General features: G+C 39.8%; 1 protein-coding gene across 1 annotated transcript in view; it reads right to left on the reverse strand.

The window, feature by feature from the left end:
- Positions 1 to 18749, reverse strand: part of PGBD5 (piggyBac transposable element derived 5) — a gene marked incomplete at both ends in the record, with an annotated part of 66100 nt that overhangs the window by 36171 nt on the left and 11180 nt on the right.

Consider the following 18749-nt stretch of genomic DNA (forward strand, 5'->3'; position numbering starts at 1 on the left):
ATCCAGTCAGACACTAAATTACATTAAGCCGAAATAGGAACATCAAGCTTGCAACACCAGGGATGCAGACACCAATCCTTACAGCCCTCTCTCCTCTAATCCCTTCCATAAGTTAATTAAGCTCAATTTTAAAAGTAGTGCTTTCATGCCCCACATTGGCAGTGCTTGAGTCACCAGGTAAAGACTATAGGAATAGGGACGTTTCCTGTTCTCCTAAGAAAGCTGTGCAATTGCCAAACACACAAAATTAATGCATCTGAGAGGGGCAGCACAGGCAAACCTAAGCACAGGGCAATGCTAAGAGCAGTTCTGCATCCCTGTGCAAAACATAGATGGGAGTTATGACCATCACATTAAGAGCTGGATTCAGCAAATCCAGTTCTTAATTTAACTGACAGGCTTAGGACTGACTGAACAGTGCTCTTAAGCAGAAAGTACACAGATTTTCATCTGAAGTTCTACTTAATACAAAATAGTCTTCCTTGTACTGCATGGCTCCTTAGGTCTCAGCATCAGATGAATCCATAGCAAGAAGTTTGCCATTCTGTCCCCTGGAGCTTCAAAGACTCACCAATGTGTTGGTTAGGTCGCGTTCTTCTGTACACCTGTATCTCAGTTCACATTCTTAGTTACAACAACAACTATGGCTTACAGAAATATCGCATGGAACAGTACTGCATAGGAACCAAATAAACTACGTTGTTGAACTTGCTCTCAAAAGGTAGTTAAAGCCTTAGTGTTTGGCTACAAGCTGGTGAACTCAAGTTACTAGAAGTAGAGCAGAAATGGCACCAAAACAACAACAACAAAAAAAATCTTCAGGTTGAAGAGATTGAAAAAAAAAGGAAAGAAAAAAAACAAAAACACAATAAAGGGGATTTTTTTTCAAGTACGATGGGCAAGGAAACATACATCTAAAAATTTCTTTCCAATTATAATTTGCAAGATTGGGAAACTATACATGAAATAGTTTAGCTGAAAGCACAAGACTAAAAGAACTCCCCACAAATCATGGTATGATAAGGACAGAGCAGAAAATTTCAGCTTAAATGATAAAAAGCTTTCATTATCAACTGGAAACTGTGGGGACAGGATAAATATACTTGTTTAACCTTAACTGCTACTGCAACAGTAAAGTATATTATATAAAGATCTCTTTTCTTTTGATCAGGAGATTTATATTCTGCTAGCACACACTAGACAGTTATAGTTGACATAAAATGCTCTACAAATGATTGTGCATGAATTACTTATAGTAGTTCATCACTTCCTCCTTCCCCACAATTTAATCAAGTTTTGATGTTCTGCAAGAGATACAGCTTTCTGATAACAACACACTGTGCATTCCTAGTTGTACACAAAGCCTTGAGTAGCTGTGTGAATTTACCTCCAGTGCCCATGCAACCCTTCCAGGTAGTACACGAAGGCAGCTTTTAAGTTATTTCCTTTAGAAGCAGAAGGTGGGGTTGGGTGGTAACATTTCAAACCTTGCTTACAGCAACCAAAATGCATTCATAAAGTATTAGGACTTACGAAGTGAAATATGTTGGTCTTGAGGCAGGTGCATACAAGCAACAAGTCTGTGCTGGACTCCATTTTTACTAAGTCAAGCACAGTCAGAAGCAAAAAAAAAAAAAAAAAAAAAAAAAAAAAAGTAACTTTGTACACTATTAAATCTTCAGAAGTTGCACAAGTTTACCTTGAAAAGTGATTATGGCAAATTGCCAGATAGACTGGATAGGGCGCTTTAGTTTTTACCCAGCAGATCTGCTCTACCTTGCACACATCTCCCATCTGCTCTCCTAGAAATAAATGTGCAAGACTGGTAACCTGTTTGGCTTGCACAACCCACACAGCTCTAGAAGCAAGCTGAAGCACTTTCTGACTCAATCATCAACCTAATAGTTGACTAAATATAATTCTGAAAGCCACTGTATAATTTTATGTCTTTTAAAAAAGCCGTTACTGGTAAAGTGAGAACATTTGATTCATAATTTACTGATAAATAATAAAGCAAGAGTGACACTGAGTTTCTGCAGGGAGAAAACTGAATTTTTAACATAAATTGGGTTTTGCACAGCTAATGACTACTTCAGAATAAATTATTTAAATATGATCCGCTAAGTCCACAAATATATCCCACATACAGAGCAAGCTGGTTATGAAACCTAAATATTGCATTTGAGCTTTTTAAGCACTTCTACTTTGACTTAGAATCACAGAATGGTTTGGGTAGGAAGGGACACTTAAGATCACCTAGTTCCAACCCCCCTGCTATAGGCAGGGACACTTCAATGGCAGTTACTCAGACAACACTGATAGAAAACAATCTCAAAGATGTATATATACACTGTTTACCTTTCAAAGTTTTATTCAGTTAAATAGTGCCTTTGTCAAGTCTTCCTTCTCTTTTAATTAATGAGACTTCAATAAATTAGAACAACAAAATCCACACTAATTTTCAGAAATTCAGAATGAATATAAGATTATGACCATGTACCTAATTTAGATTTCTCTCCTCTTCATTTAAATTGCTGTATTGAGAATACATTTGACTTTTTTTTTCTTTAAAAATCAATCAAGATTTCCAATACCGCACAGTCAGAGCACAGAAGTGCTCTTGAGTTTCAACATGCTACATGACCCAGTGGTCTAATTACACCCAGGTGGGATCATCACTAGCATTCAGGGCTTGCTTTATGTCACATTCTGCAGAACAGGGAAAATAACACAGCCTACCTCTGTTAAATACAATGTGTAAATGCACTTTCCTCCTTCCTTCTCACCTTGACTACCAGGAAAAACTGGCACATGCAATCAGCAGTAGTCACCTTGCAAGTCATTGCTGTCATGCAATCCAATTTTGATTAGATTGGTTTCACATTCTGTTTTGCACTCAGAAGTAACATCACTGCCAAAGCCAACCAGCAGGGAAATCACTATTTAAATCATCAGGACAGACTCTAAGTAAATGGAGATGCTGAGCAGGGAACACCATTTGTAATACAACCTACTGGCGCAACTGGAGTGGAGACTGGAGCCTTGCCTCAACTGTGCACTGCAGAGCCTTCCAGCTCAGCTCAGGGCACGTTACAGCAGCTTGGCTGGTCTGCACGCCCAACTTCTCAGCAAACACACACACTGCAGAAAGAAGTCAGACATACTGAGGATAAAAATTTGAAGGAAGCATCCAGGTAACCATCCTTGAGGGAGCCCCTGTAGTGTTTCTCTTGAATGGGTCTCTACCATTTGCATTTTTACCACTGCTCCAATCTCACTGGTGTTTCTTGCCTTCCTCCTGAGGGGAAATTTAGGAAAAAAAAGCTAAGAATTTCCAGTGAATTGACTGCTTGTTCTTTATTTGCATGGTCAGGTTCACAACACTGAGGTATTTGAGTGCACATTTTTAATAGGTTAATTTACCTTTTACCAGCAGTGTGCCAAGGTGGACAAGAAGATCAATGGCATCCTAGCTTGTATCAGAAATAGTGCTGCCAGCAGGAGCAGGAACATGATTATTCCCTTGTACTTGGCACTGGCACTGGCCAACTGGGATTGTTCAGTCTGGAGAAGAGGAAGGCTCAGGGAAGATCTTATTGCTCTCAACAAAAAGGAAAAAAGAAAGGAGTTTGTGGCAAGGTGAGGGTTGGCCTTTTCTCCTGCATAACTAGCGATAGAACTGGAGAGAACGGGGAATGGCCTCAAGTTGCACCAGGGGAGGTTCAGTTTGGATATTAGGAACAACATCCCCTAAGAAAGCGTGGTGAGGCCCAGGAACAGGCTGCCCAAGGGAAGTTGTTGAAGTACTGTCCCTGTCACTGAGGTTCATGATAAAATATCCCATTGCCTTGACAGATCTAAGTATGAACATTAATGTGTACTATATACAGCTATGTATCCAAGAAGGAAATGTAACCAGGATCTGTTAGTTTCTGAAGATTGGGAAGTATTTTCTCTTCTGATATATAGCGCTGCTTTCAAAGAGCAAGGTTTGAAAACCCAATTAATTCCATCATCCTAAGTCCAAGCAAGAAAAGACTGTTTTGTATTTCTGGGAAATTACTTTCCAAAAGTACACCACAAGATTTTGAAGTCTTATTTAGAAAAAGTCAAAAAATGCTGAAGGAGGATTTCTGTCAGAAAAAAAACATTCATCAAAAAAAATCATGATGTTTTCATAACAAGCGTCAATTGATGAAATATGGCAGACAGTTTTATCAATTTTTTCAGCTTTCTCAAAGAGTAAAAAACAACACAAAGAACTGGGGGAAAAAAATATCTAAAAACAATGTCTTATTATTTTCCAAAATAATTTTTTCAAGATTTCTGTTTCACACTAAGTTCCCTCATCTAACCTTTGAAAGCACTGGAGCTTATCAAGCCTACTAGAAAATCAGCTTTTGTATTAGTTCTGTTCTTAATGGCCTGTAAAAAATGTTCATCAGACCATCTTCAAACCACAGCCAGTCTGACAGCCTCATGACAAGTCTGTCAAGGAAGTTTGACAGTGCTTGAGTGCATATAACAATTCTCTTTTGCAGTTTATTCTGCAAATAGATACTGGCATTCTGCTGAAACTGGGCAGCAAAGTATCTAGATCTGAAATACATTATGCTGCATGTATTTCATTCAGTTTATTAAAAAATAGCAACCAGACCTCCAATGACAACTCTTCTTTGTCAAGCCAAAGGAGTCATCCTAATTTATAGCAGCTGCAGCTCTGGACATATTTTACAGGAAGTAGGATGTTTGCATTTTTTATTTGGGTGGATTAATTTTACTTTCCTTTAGAAAAGCTCAGCACAAGAATTCTGTCTAAATTAGCCAAACAATCCATACTGTGGACTCACTTGGAACTCAGAGACAGTTGATGAGTTATAAAGAAAAAAAAAAAAACACACAGATTACTGTCTTTTTATATTAGAAATAAGAATTTGGAGAGTGTTCTTCTAAAGATGGGTCTCTTGTTTGACTCTCAGCAGCCCATGTGTCTACGTGAATTTTTACTAGATGCTAACGCGCACTCTTGCCTAGCAATTCAGTTGCACACACTTTTATCTTCGTTTCATGGTTACATTTATTCCAACCTATTTAGTGAAGTATGATTTGATAGCACTTATTCAAGATCCATGTGTAAGCACCAACCAATACCTTCACAATGGTGTGTAACAACCATAAGCACAACAACTGTGTCAAACAGTTTCAGTGACAGGGTACTTTCTCATTCCTCACCAGCGTTAAAAAGACTGCTTTCTTCACAGCAGTAAAGCAATCCATACACTGTGTGCCAACGTCTATCCACAAGGAGAACGTAGAGCTGGATCCAACATAGTCCAAGGACAAATGGAAGAGGACTGCTGCATTCACCTACCCCTGAGCAACCCGCATATAGTTGCTTCATGCTTGCTCTGGTCAAGGGAGGCCAGCTTCAGTCCCAGGCTGCTCTAGAAGAGCAGAAAGAACTGCAGTTGGACAAGCCAAATAAAGAAGTTACTCAGCAAACCAAGCAGTAAAATTTAAACAAAGTGGTAACATTCAACAAAGTATTTCCTGCAGTTGAACTTGTTTCCACACTACATACTGGATCCAGATTCCTACCTCACTTTCTTCAGCACGATAGCAAGAACCTTGAGAGCCAAGCCTGGCATGTCAACCTAGTGTAGTTCCCTTGTTCCTATCCAGTGCAAGATGGTCTCCTGCTCCTTGTGATGGTGCTGTGTGCCAGCTTGGAGGGCAGCCCCGGGCAGGCCCAGAACAATACCAGTGGGACAAGCCAAGGGTAAAGGATTTTGGCTGTAATTCAGCAGGTTGCTACATAGGATCAGACACTACATAAAAACAGGTAAAGTTCTGGACATCTTCAGGGTCCAAGCAGGCAGGTCTTGTGCCCTAGCCAATGACTGTTCCATCAGCAGCATTGGCCTGAAAATGAACACATATGATATGTTGCGACAGCCTTCCATGAAGTGCAGCTTGTTGGGGATTTGCACCACAGTGAAAAAAATCCCCACATTTAATTAAATGTATTTATTTGTTTACCATCTTTTTGAGCTTTCAAGCTGCAGCAAGTGAATGAGAGACTAAAAAGCCCACTGCAGGCAGAGCTGACACTTTTAATTATATACTTCATTTCCACGATGAGATCTTATAATCTACCAGCCAGCATCATCAGAACCCAACAGAACTTCCCAAACACTGGTACAAGGTTTTATAGCTAAAATCATTAAAACCAACATCAACAAAAACCCCTTAAAACAGCAGACATGCTGAAACAGTACTATACAGCACCAGCTCACACAGTGCTTTGCTCATTATTCATTTGGCTGTGGGATTGAACACACTTGTTCCTTTCTCAGGGGAATTCTCTGTTCAGCAGCTTTCCTTGCACCTGCAGTTTTCTATTAATTCTATTAATATGCTTTACCACACTTAAACATCATAGCAGATTGGCTGCTCCTGACAGTCCAAGTGATACTGAACACACCCAGCAGGCTGGAGACAACCATTAATATGGTGGCTTCATTCATCATCTGTAATGTGGGCTGTACACATCTGGCTGTAGGCACAGCTGTTAATATTTATCTGAGATAACTTCACAAAGTAGCATGGATAGATTTATGTCAGCACAACTTCCATTACTAGCAGAGCGATCCCCAGAGCTAAATCCAAGAAAGCTGTTTTGGGATAGCCTCATAGGAGGAACCTGAGCTAGGAATTCTCGCTGATGCAATCTGCTTTCACATCTTTCTCTCCAGGGTTTCTGGTCAGTTCCAGTGCACACCTACAAACAACATTTATTATCTGCAAGCAACTTGTCCCTTCCAGCATTAGGAGTATTTGGTGTCAGAACCCTCCGTTTGTAAGGGGAGAGATTTTGTGTTTGAAGAAGGGAAAATAGCCCAGTATGTTTTCCATTTAAATCATCAAGATATTTAATCTATTTTCCGTAAGTAAAAGTCAATAAGCAAGTGAACCAGCTAATGAGATGCTGAAAGTCTCTGTATCAACTCCTGCATTTACATGCAAAACACACATATGCCTCTGGAAAACTGACTTTTTGCTTTTGAACAATTCTCATGAGGAAATTGTTTTCTGCTTTGTTCAAAAATTGATATATATATATATATATTTTTAAGACTGAATGTAAAAAACAATAATGATATCACCTGGAAATCCACACAGCTCAGCAAAGCATTAGAGACAATCTTTTCATGCAAAGACATTCACTTCAGCGCAGAGCCTCCCAATGATTCATCTCCATCCTACATGTGCTAATGTAGCTTCAGAACTGGGGCTATAGAACTGTACCCAAGCAGCTACAGCCTTTTCCTGAAAAAGGGCTGCTAGGGAAAGCCCTTTGTACATAAAGCATTGGATGCTTCTTCCCAGGTGCAGAATGAAGCTCTTGTCATGACATCCACTTGGAAAAGGGTGACGAGGCCACAGCATGACTCAGCATGAGGCTGACTGTGTCAGCCTCCCTGGGATTTCACTGCTCTCTGTAGTCCAGTGCACATGCATCTCTAGGTGACTTCACAAGCTGCTCAGTCAGACTAGTTTTCTCTGCTGTGCAGCCCTGAACAAGGAAGCAAAGGAAGTTCCATCACTTTGGAGACTAAAAGAATAAGTCAACTCTGGCACTCTCATTTAAGGACTACACCATCTCCATCAGAGAACATAACATCACAACAAGTTTTCACCTACACGCTTTTTTAAATTTACAAGTTTACCACTTTTAACTTCCCATGTTCCAACCCAAAATCCTCTAAAGTGTTGGGATGAGCACTTACAAATCACGTGCCTTGCCAACAAGGCAAGGTTTAGGGGCAAATGAAAGTCTATTTTCTTAGAACAGTTAGGAGAATGCACATAGAGGGACAGGTGTAAGAGAACCACTGCTGTCAGATTCTCTTTTTCCATCCTTGCTCTACCTCCCCTTAGAACTGATGTACAGGTAACACTGCAGGGTGTCTGAACATCTCAACTCGGAATAGCCACATGGATGGCAGCTTTGATGAATGACTTCTGTACATCATGCACACCAGCAACCCTAATCCTCTTAGCTCAGGCAGGAAGCATGACGGCATCTCACAGCACTCTGGCCGCTTCCTAATAACTCTTATAAACCCGCAACTTCTCAGTTTTAAGAAACCAGAGCATTTCCTCAACGATAAAGCGTGAAAAACAAGAAAGCAATCATCCATACGAAAAGGTGGATTTACCACTTGTACTGCCTGCGTTGACTCCAAGCTGATGTGCGTGTTTACCAACCCCTGTGCCCCCAGGGAAGGCTTTTGGGAGCTGTAATTGCAGACAAAGAGCCAGAAACACAATTCAGAGCTAAACGTAGTGCAGTCAAAGCAGAACCTTGAAGTAGCAGTCCGTCAGCAACACAGCATTGCTCTTGCAACCTCCTCCCAGCTACTCTGAGTAGCAAGCAGAACTGGAGCACCTGGCCTCCAACTTCCCCCATGGCCAGTGACAGGCTGCACAGCTGTCAGGGGCAAACACAGCAGAAATAGGTCACGGAGAGAAGGTCTACAGAGAAGAGCATCACATGCTCCTCCACAGCTTTTCAGGACAGGCAGGACATCACTCTGGAGCCAAAGTTGATCACCTCAATTACAGACTCACTCTTTATTCTGCTGTACCCTGAGTTCAGGAAGGGAAAAAGTCTGAGCTTGCCAGGCAGACAACACTTCCCACTACCCATCCATCACACCAGATGCTAACTCTGCACTGGAGAAGGTTCCCAGCTGACAAACCTGGAGACCAAAGCATTCCTTTCTGGGTAACTCAAGGGCAAGCTTCCCTTCCTTCCAACTCCCTCACCATCCTGCAATTTAATACACTTCAAGATTACAGAATCACCTAAAAATATGAACACAAATATAGTTGAGTTCATCTTTTCCATGTTTCTTGTGGGCTGGCAACAAATGAACAAATAAACGCTGAAAGACCCTGTAGGATTTAATCACTGTAAGAACACACTTCAACTCATAAAAAGAAGTACTTGTATCTCTTGTTTTGCACCGAGTAGCAATAGATATTTAATACAGTAGGGATTTCCAAAGAACTTTATGATATGCTCACGTTAAAAAAAAAAAAAAAAAAAAAAGCCACAGTGATGAGCTCTGGGTCATATTAAGTAGCAGGATGGAAGACAAAGTCAATACATTTTATGGTGTATAAAAATTAGGCCCACATATCAGTTCCTTAAATCTGTATGTAATTATGCAGGATGCACCTGCAAGGTAAATTTACATTAGCAACATGGGAATAACCTCTGCAAAACACATTCTTCTGTTTGTAAAGTACCAAACACTTTACACTAAGTATTCCTACAAAGGCTTCAGGCATTATCAAAATAGAAACAATAGCTTTCCCTTCTGTAACCACAGATTAGGACATTTACAGCTGCAGGTTTCACAAACTGAAGGCTCACATATTGGCTAGCCATGTTATTCCTCTTACTTAAAGTAATGTTTTAATTATTGAGAAAGTGAGAAAGTTTCCAAGTGTGTTTTTGCTCTGTAGACTTGGCCTCCTAACTCATTTTAAATAGACAACAGCACGTGAAGACTGATTTTCTTAAAGTGTAAAAATAAGATTCTGTTTCTATGTCAAGCTGGTTTATGATTTCATGATATGATGAAAAAGAGTGTATTTACTCAGTGACAAGTAACTGGAAAAGTTCCCACTTAAACAAGGGCTGTGAATTTTGACTACGGCTCGACAACAAGAGCAGTTCTTCCTTTCTAACTGCCCGTTCACCAAGCCAGAGAAAATATTTTCCTGAGTTATGAAACTGGGAGTCAGCCTCCCTGCGTGCTTTCCTCTGCTACTGATATGCTGTGCTGTCTTAGGCTAATTAAATCATCTGTGTTCCTGCTTCACCATGCCTCAGGCTGACAGTGGGCTTTGTGTCCTGTTTTCATTTGTTCCCTCCTGCAAGTTTCCATCCTTCCCCAGGCTGCTGGGCTCACCCTGACTTCCCCCAGGATCTACACTCTCCTCTCCCTTCCTCCTGCATTTTTGAGAACTGATGTTCCTCAGAGCTTCCTGTTCTGTTGACATCTTGCTGAAGGGATGGGATGAGGTGAGGCTTCTGCCAGTAGGAATCCTGTGTGTACCTGCTGTTTCTAAGGATATGTTTTAAAACAAGGATTAGCTGCTGGATACAACAGGTGGTCATCTGGGTAGGTGTTGGTCAGGAGTGTGTCCAATTGTACATAATTCTGTTGTAAATTACAGAATAAAGATCTGTACCTGTGCCTGGCCTGCCAAAAATAATAGAAACAGAAATCCTAAATCCTCTTTTGAGTCCTGCTCATACCTCCTTTTGCCCACAAGCCCAGTACTGACATCTGTTGTCACAAGTTCACACATCCATTTTCTACTAATCCCTTTCTGGCAAGGAGCACCTGGATAGCAAATAAACACAGATCAAATTCCATAACTAATGGCCAAGGAGGTCTGCAGCTGGAGACTTCTCTCTTTCAATTTGAAGTCAATGCAATCTTACATTCACAGAATCATAGAGTCATTTGAGTTGGAATGGACCTTAAAAGCCATCTAGTCCAATTCCCTTGCAGTGACCAGGAACATCTACAGCTAGATCAGGTTGCTCAGAGGTCCATCCACCCTGACCTTGAATGCTGAAAGCCATAACCCCTGCCTCTTTTCCTTCAGTCCTCAGGTACAAGCATGCTGTACATACATCCTCCTCAAGCATCCTCAACACAGTGAAAAAAGCATTCAAAATCTAAAGCACAGACTCAAATTCTGATGGCCTAGAAACACCAAACACCAAAAGGTTTAAGTACTTATTTCTGCAAGTGAATAAATGCAGACTTGTTCTTCTGTATAGTCCATCCACCCACCCAGGCCACAAAAATCAATGTAATCTCATGGCATATGTAGCACACCTCACACGGAGCTGTTTCAAGTCCCTTTCTTCAATTTTGTCAGTCCTTGCCAGCAAGGAAGAGCCAAGGTCTGTGTGAGAATTACTCATCAGTCTTCATCTAGCACCACAACATTTCCTACAAGGAATCCCCTAGGTGCTTCACAGCCTCCACTTAAAAGCTAATGACTGAAGGTCATTTAAGAAAGTCTCTGATCCCAAACAGCAAAAGCTGTCTCTTCCTTGTGGCTGATATCCAACCTTTTCTGCCTCTTTGCCACTGCATTTCCTATAGATCTGAGACCTCCCTCCATGCCCTTACTGCAGCACTATCTCAGTCAATGTTTGCTTGTCAGAAACCCTGGTGTTGGCTCACGCCTCCTGGAGAGATCAGCCCATGCTGCTGCTCCAGCCAGAGCAACAGAATTGCAGCTTCTGTGTTAGGATGAATGCTCATTATTTCCAGAACTCCTTTCATTATTTTTTTTTTTCCAGCACTCTTTGTATTTAGTCCCACTGTAACAGGAGTATCTGAATACTTCCACTTTTGACTGCTAAGTCTCTCCCTGCTCTCTTGGCTCTGTATGCAGGAATAGCAAGGCAAACAAAGAAAAGAATATGTCTCCACCTGTCTCCTGCTTCCTAAGCCTTTCAGACTTCACTTCACAGCTGTTTTTATATTAAAAGACAGATTTGCTCCTTTCTATAGCCATTCTATTTCTTCAGCTGCTTATTGCTGTGTTCACAAAAGTCTCACATTTAAGCTATATTTCTCTCCATTTGTACTTTATTTACACTGACTGTCTCAAAATAAAATTGAAATCTGCTGCATCCATTCAATCCCATCAGCTTCTTCCATCATCTTTGATGTAATTCTTTCCTCCTCATAATGAATTGCCCTGAATTTTCCCTTCCACATCAGGAATTATATTCCTCCCCCAGGGTCAGATTCTACTAGATCCTAAGTGCTATAACCCACCATCAATGTTTTAGAGGAAAATAAATAAATAAAAGCTTTCAGATTATTAGCAAGGCCTAGAGTTTTCATAAACTAGTGTTATCAAAAACTTAGGCACCCCTGGCAAGCTAGCTAGAATGTTACTTATCTGTTGAGGAGGGAGAAAGAGATGAACATATTGCTTTGCATCACTGCTAAATACTAGGTCTCATAGTTCTACCATCAGACAGAGCCAAGCCACCTCACAGAAATTTTCTGTATGGGGCTGGTTTGAAGCAGGGTTGCAGAGTTGCACACAGATGACCATAGTCCTGCTCACTGGGCATCGACCAGAAATGAATGTTGGCCATATTAAGATCCTTTCATTGATTTTAGATAAGTGCTTTCCAACTTGGGGTACCACAAACCCAGAGAGCACACATGGTAATCCATACTGGTGCAGGAAGAAAATTTTTTTTGTATTAAGTAATAAAAATCTAAATAGTATTTATTTCATCTCTATCTCATCCTTTTTTAATTTCTTTTTTTGAGTGCATTTGATAGTCTATGTTATTTATTAGCACAGTAGCATACATGTACAATTTACAGATAAATATACATCAAAAAACTTCTACTGATAGAGGCAGACAACTGAACAACTTTGCAGACCATTGCTTTAGAATACTCCAATAATAAGATCCAGGACTAAAGCAGCCTACCTGACTCACTCAAACGCTCACTTCAGCAGAGCTGAGTATGCAAATCTATCAGTTTCTGTAAGGCTTGATGTATCACCAAATGGTTTTATATCAGTATATCCAGTGGAGTTGGTTCCCTTTCTGACCCCTGGAAAACTGTTTCTCTTGTAAGAAAACTATACTATTGCAAAGCAGCAGTAGTATTGGACAGAGGGATGCATTGGTATAACAGCTCCCATGCTATTCTGCTTATAGTACATTACTGTATTATCATTATAGTAGTACTGCATTCGCATACAGAAAAGCTTAGGATTTAAGCATGTGTTTATGAGCTTTCCTAGATTCAAGGCATAATGTGCTTTTTTAACATCCCTTGACACTCAACTTTGACTTAAATTTGTATTGCTGACAAATCAAAAGGATGTTCAACAGCCTTGTGTTTTTCTCTAATGGAAATAAATTTCCAGAGCACAAAGTTGTTGTGCAGTCAGCCATTGAAATTATTAATCCTATAAGCAAGACTGAGCCTGCAATATGCATAATGGTAGGAAAGGAGGGAAACATCTTTCTACCATACAAATCTGCTGTAGTCATTCCCACAGCCTTATCATCATCCCTGCAGGGCCTTATGACTGTCACTCAATAGACTGCAATGACTTTTCTCAAGCCTTGACAAGCAGATTACAACTGATGTGTTCTTCAGGGAGCATGGGAGTTCCCTTTCGATCATGGGTCTTACTGTTAGTTTCTACCACTTAGACACAGATTTGATATCACAGTGATTGCTGGTGTGTTTATAAGAACGCCATTTTTAAGGAGCAATTCAGTCACACATGCAGTGGCAAGCTGTGTAACATCTGGCCTCAAAGCTCCTCATACAGTCAAAGCAAACAGGTTATGCTTTTCAACAAACACACTAAAGGGACTGACAAGTATCTTAAAAAAAAAAAAAAAAAAAAAAAAAAGTTCCCCTTTGTCATTCGACAAAGGCCAAACTCCTCTTATACTACATAAAAGTAGGTGGAATGACTTCATGTTCGAAGTTGCTTTCCTTAACCTGTGATTGCTCTTAAATCCACCTTTATTCATCACAAGAGAACAGGGTCAAGGAAAATGACAAGAAAAGATCTATAGCACCTGTGTCCTGTGGATTAGGAAAAGGCAAGTGAAATTCTCTCTGGAGACAAGGGGAGACTTGCGTTTGCGCACATTTAATGCCTTTTACTCCAAAAGCTCAACTAAGGGGCAAAGAAGCAGCAGATATTTCATGAGATTTTCTTTAGAATAACAACACATAAGATCAGCAGTAGGAGTAGGTGACTGTTTAACAGAAAGCTCCAGACTCCAGAACTACACTGAAAGCTTTTTGCTCATAAGAAGTGGATAGAGTTGCTTTACAGAGCTAAACAGTTTTTCCTTGGTTATTCATTTGGTCTTTGTTTATCTTTGTTATATTTTACTTTAATTATCTTGATAGTTTTCATCGATTCCTGCTGATTAGTAGAAACTCAAACGCAGGCATAGGTCTGGATGCCAGTTTGTTCTTCCACACAGAGTCATTTTTCCAAGTGCTTCAGCAGCGCTACTAGCAGCGCAGCCTTCTTTACTCTCATACTGCATGCTTTGGCAAGATCCTCTCCTATCATTCTTCCAAGTAACCTACACAAACATTACTATTCCTAGAGAAGCAGGTCTGCATTTCAAAACAGAAACCAGCTTGTGAAAAAAGGTTGAGGATACAGGTGGGGAGTTAGCTGACAACACTTCTCTCCTTTAGGGTCTCAGGCTTCAGTCTAGCAGAAACCATTTGAGGCAGTTAATCACAATACTTTGAAGTCAAGCATGTTTTTCTTGGGCACCAGTCCCACACTTCACTGAAATGAATGCTTGTGAGGTTAGGTATATTTGTGATAACCAAGTGTTGCTCTAAACAAAAGTGTTAGTGGTAGCAGTGTCAAGAAGAGTCCTGGAAGACATAACAAAATTAAAAAAAAAAAAAAAAAAAAAAAAAAAAAAAAAAAAAAGAGCTTGAAGAAATTGCTTAGCAAAGACCTCACTTTCTCTTCCTAAGTTACAGGCAAGGCAACTTATTGCAGCTGTCTACAGCAGTGATCAGAGGAAGCAAAATTTCAAATGAATCTGTCTCTTTAGGAAGCATTTATGCTCCATCAATATAATTATTTATGACACAGAACAACAGTGAGTTCAGCTAATCTTAAGAGGAAAAGGAAAGCAACAGACACCAATACCATTTATACTTTTTTTTTTTTTTAAATAGATGTCACTTGCTTTTGTGTACATCTTCCTGCTTCTGGAATGAATGTCTGAGCGATGACAGGCTCAGGTAGTTATGCAAGCAAGGGAAGAAGGCATTGGGAACCCAATCCATGCCCTTGCCCATACATTGAGGGAAGAGATGGAAGAATATTTCTTAACTGCTCAATGCAATGAATTTGAGCTATCACACAGTGCCTTAGCCTCTAAATTTCTACTAGGATCTTGTACTGGGCAGCAGCATTACAGATGCATTCACACCTCAATCCAACTAATATGCTGGCTCAGAACATGCAGAGACAGCAGACACCTCAAAGCTCAGCCTTCATCCAAAAAGGAAGGTCAGTTAATCATGGGATAACCAAAGCCACAGAAAAGCACCATTCTGATTAGATATGACAGATTTTGCTGAGCTGCACGAAGTGTTAACAAGCTGAAAGGAATGCTAAGTTTGATGCTGTGGTGGGTGTGACAGTTGTTCACATATTGCATCTCCCACACTCAGATCTCAAACATCAGCTGTAGCAGGTGTCAGTGAGAAATGTGGTCTAGAGGCATCTGGCCATATTGCAGTATATTAGAAGTACCAGCTGCCATCTTTATGTGGCACTATGGGCATAAGAACAGGCAGAGCCTGCTTTCACATGACTTCATTTCAACATCAACTGGCTTTTTCATAGAATCGTTAAGGCTAGAAAAGACCACAAAGATCATCAAGTCTAACCATCAACCCATCACCACCATGCCCACTGATCATATCCCTCAGCACCATATATTTGCTGCAGGACAGACTCTTCTCACTACAAATTTGCTGTCTAATAAGGATTGAATTTGAGCAAACTACCTTTAAGACATTTAGGGCATTTCAAGGTGCTCTCATAATTTGTTTTTGCATGAGGTAGGTGAGAACTCGGTATCTGGAAGACCCTTTCCTTCTCCTGCCATAGAAATGGACCTTGCCACATGACAGAAAAAAAAAAAAAAAAAAAAAAAAAAAAAAACACAACAACAAAAAAACCCACAAAACATACACATAAAAAGCTCAAATTACTAAGAAGCAAAATGTGAACAATGAATTCCTGCCCCAGACTATTTGCAATTTCAACATGGACAGTGGAGACATGGAATCCAGTGGAGCACAGAATAATAAAAAGGGAAGTTCATAATGACTAAAAATATGATGCTAAAAGGTGAAGGATTAGCAAGACCTATATTAAGGTGTAGGAGAAATGGTTATTTTTATGACAGCAAATAATTTTCTAGAAAGAGAAACAGTTAGAGAAACCAAATGCTTGTAGCAGAGAAGAGAAGGTTAGGAAAAGGTTATACTACAGATTAAAAGGATTCACTAGCAATGGAAAGTTTCAAAGTAAAGTTTTGAACAGCTTTTGTTATACTTGTTTCCTAGCTCCTTTTCTGATTAAAGCACTGTGCTAAAGCTTTCTCCCTTTAGCTGCCCATTTCAGCTTGAAAAGAAAGAAAATCTCATCTCCTTTTTATCTCAGGAAAAAAGCTGACATTAGAACAATTGGTAGCACACTCCTCAATGTCAAGCTTCTCCAGGTCAATACTGAGACGCTTTCTCTCCCTTTAGAGTCAGCCTTTCAGCAAAAGGCCGAAAGAGAAGGCATCGTTTGTATTTTAAAATTTGACTTGCTCAATTTCTGCATCTGCTCATAAAATTTTATCAAATGTTTCTACTTCAGCATATAGCACCACAGATAAGTGCTTTTAGGAAAAAAAATGCTCATTTAGTTTCTTGTCATTGATTCAATGAGTGACATTCAACAGTTAAAAAAACAGAAGAATTAAAACTGATTTAATCTCACCAGCAGCATTACCAGTGTAAGTACATTTTAAATTCCTAGAATCTTTCATTTTTGATGCCCAGTTTTACAGCACCATTTAAAAAAAATATATCCATAGTTGAATATTTTACACCCACCACCTGCCCCAGAAAGCAAGTAGCTTTCAGATTTGCACTCACAGAGCTCAAAGTGGTTCATATTTATCCCAGCCTAGTGGAATTAGGGAATTAGATACTTCTGGCTACATTTCTGCACCTCCTAATCAGAAACAGCCATGTCTCATAAAGAAAGAGCTAAAAGGCATTTTTGCAAAATAAAATGGAGAAAAAGGGGATGAAGAAATAAGTAAGGTTAGGGAATTTTTCAGAACACAAATTCATGATAAGTTAGGTGTGATTCAGCTGTCAAGGCAAGGATTTTGCCCTGGTTTTCGAGACGACTAATGAGGTTCATCAGAGGATAAGTTTCATGAGTCTGAGGATAGGACAGCACAAGCTACAATGCCTGCAGCAGAAACAAAAATATAAATAATTAAAATGTTGCAGGTTAGTTAATATTTTTGGTCTTATTCCTCAAATACTAGTAGCCTCATAACAAGATCCAAAGTGAATCCAAGTTCAAGGTAACATCCTAAGCTAAAACAAAGAACACCCAACAAGTACAATCTAAGAGAAAGAGGAAACCTGGTAAATTTAAGCTTGTTACTCTTATCTCAAGAATTTTTCAAGATTGAACAGATTTGAGTGAAAAGAATAACAACCATGGGCACTGAGACAAATTCAGAGCAGTATTACTCACTTGTATCATAAACAAGATACCCTACAATCATACTTGAGTTATATATCAGGAAAAGGACCAACCTAAGCAATATAATATTCTTTGCAAGATGAAACAAATTTGCAAAGCTCACAAAGAAGTGAGGAAACAACTTTCTGAGAAACATACACATTCTGTTGTCTTTCCTTGTCAAGACACCTATTCCATGGTCATAAATTACTGCAGGTGACTGGATCATGGACTCAGTTGAGCATATCAAAGACCTGTGCCTGTCTTCTTGCCTGTCATCACACTTTACAGTAGTATTCTTGGTGTTTTACTTGCAAGGAGGGTCTTCATACCTCAAGAGAGTCATAGACAAAAGTAACTACAGACCAAGGTGCCACTGGATGACACAACAACGAAAAGATTCCCAGGTGCTGTGAGGATAGCAATACAACTATTTGGCTAATGCTGTATCCAAAAACTGTTTTTTAAACACACAAAATGAGGCCTAGAATTAATCACGTGAATAGAGATACAGTATGCATTGACATGCAACTCATTACCCTAGCATATGATAGAGACAGCAATACTCTGAGTAACAGCCATATAAGCCTGGGCCACTGTACTAGAGTAGGAGGAAAGGGAGAAGTTCACCCTAACAGATGAGAAGGCCTTCTATGAGCACACAGTTCCTTCCTGCAAGATATACATCTTCACCCCATATCCAAAGCTGAGGCAGATGATGCAAGTAGCAAGTCGTTTGCCTAGCACTCCAATATACAGCTTGCCACTGAGCAGCTTTCCTAGTGTATACATCTATCTTAACCATTTGTAAAACAGCAGAAAAGAGTGCTGCAAGGGATATGAGAAGTCATTTAATCCAAGTCTCAACCAGAGATTGGTATACATACTAGGTGTCAACCTATTGCAACAGGTTAGTACAGCTTGTTCTTCGGTTTCCAGAGACAAACCAAGTCTGCCGCAGTATTACATTGGCTGAGAGTTTATATCATGACTGATTCAATTCTCCATCAATTCAGCTTAAGCCTGTTATTCCTTGTATTTAATTTCCATAGCAGATAAGGCAGATAATGCCCTTTTCTACAATAGCCTTTACTTATCCACATGGCCACTTAGTTTATAAACAGAATACAGAAACATGGTCCAGTTGGTAGATTTTCTCCTTCTCTGCTCTCTCTCTCCCTTCACATTTGGCTGCTTACCTCCCACTTGGGGTGGTGACCCAGACTCACTCTCTCCTAAATGGCAAGTCAGTCTCATCATAAATCTTGTAAGCTTTTCTGTTTAAATATTTGAGGAGGATGTTTTTTCACAAAAATATGACACTGAGTCACATTCATCTT

This window comes from Tetrao urogallus, assembly GCF_951394365.1.
Source record: "Tetrao urogallus genome assembly, chromosome: 2".
Classification (NCBI taxonomy): Eukaryota; Metazoa; Chordata; class Aves; order Galliformes; family Phasianidae; genus Tetrao; species Tetrao urogallus.